We start from the raw sequence: 1,564 nt of genomic DNA on the forward strand, positions 1-1,564 counted from the left end.
TCTAAGTGTTCTTTCAGGTTTTGCTGCAGTGTGGGACCGAGGGATGTCGGGGTTTGGGTATCGGGAGCTTGTTCTGATGCGGGAAGTGGCTGGACAGCGGAGGAGGTAATGTAGGAGTGGGTAGGGCGTGATCATTTTGCAGTGTGAGCATTCAGTGGTGGGGTCGTTATCTGTGGTGATAAGGTTACTCCGGCACATGTATCCCAGGCGAAGACGGTGTAGGTGCGTAAGTGTTTTGTTGTCAATGGATTTGGTAATTTTAAGTGGCTTATATTGTGTGGCCATGGCAAACCACGTGGCAGAAGGTGAGCCCAGTTGTACGTGTACTTGGTGATCTTCGCGGTTGAGAATGAGCGCCTTCTGTTTTATGGTGCTCTTGATGTGGCTTAGGCTAGGTGAAATGTTGATGTCGATGTGAGGGTGTTCAATGGCGCTCTTTGCGATTTTGTCCGCTTTTTCATTTCCAGCTATGCCAACATGGCTGGGGACCCAGTGAATGGTGATTGATCCTCCAGTGTCGTGGATTTTTTGGGCGGTGGCTAGGATGTCAGAGGTTAATTGGATGTTGTCGGTATGGTGGGATCGTCGTAGCGTGTGTATAGCAGTTGCAGAGTCTGTGTGGATGATGACTGTGGATGCAGGGGCGTTGGCAAGGGCATCTGAAAGGGCAGCTGAGATGGCAGTCAGTTCAGCCTGTAGGGTGGAGGCTCCGTCGGTGATGCGAAAGCCGCATGTTCTGTCTCCGCAGACGAAGGCAGCACCGGCTCTCGATGCAGCAACGGAGCCGTCAGTGTAGTAGGTGGTGGAGTTCAGTGGAGTGAGGAGGGCTATATGCTGGAGGCCCTCCTGACGGAGCTGTTGGGTGGGAGTTTGGGCTTTGGTTGGTGAGTGAGAGAGAAGGAGATTTAACAGTGGTGTGTTCCACGGTGGTTGTGGATGGTAGGACGAGCTGGGTGTGTCGGAGGCTTGTGTGATGAATGGGTTGAGTTCAAAGGTGTGAATGGCACGTGCAGCAGAGTGTACCCAGTTGTTGGATAATACCTCGGGGTGAAAGGTTGGATGCGGCTCTGAGCCGTGGCAGGAGAGGAAGAGGGGATAAGATGTAGGCAAGTTTGGCGGTGAGGCCTGCGACTTTTGCTTGTATGCGGAGGTGTAGGGATTCAATGTTGCACTCCATACGGAGATTGCAAAGTCGGGTCCACATTGGGGAGCCAGTCATGGTGCGCAGGGCCTCATTCTGGATTACTTCCAGTTTCTTGATTAATGGAGGGCCAATGGTTGGTAAGGCTGGGGCAGAGTAATCCACTATGGACCTGATGGCCTGAACATAAAACAGACGGAGAACTTTGTAGGAGGCACCCCTCCCTTTCCTGCTAGGGCTCGAAGAGCACTGAGGCGCAGCCTGGTTCTCTCCCTGAGGAGCTGGACTTCTGCTTGGAAGGAGAGTTTGTGGTCAAATATCACCCCCAGGTATCGATGGGTGGTGACGTATTCTACTGGTGTTGTACCGAGGTATAATTTGTCTTAATGGGGGTAGATGCCGATGGGTAGGGCTTTTGTTTTT

This window comes from Coenobita brevimanus, chromosome 117 (assembly GCF_032717465.1).
Source record: "Coenobita brevimanus isolate Jiangsu-jjx chromosome 117, ASM3271746v2, whole genome shotgun sequence".
NCBI classification, from domain to species: domain Eukaryota; kingdom Metazoa; phylum Arthropoda; class Malacostraca; order Decapoda; family Coenobitidae; genus Coenobita; species Coenobita brevimanus.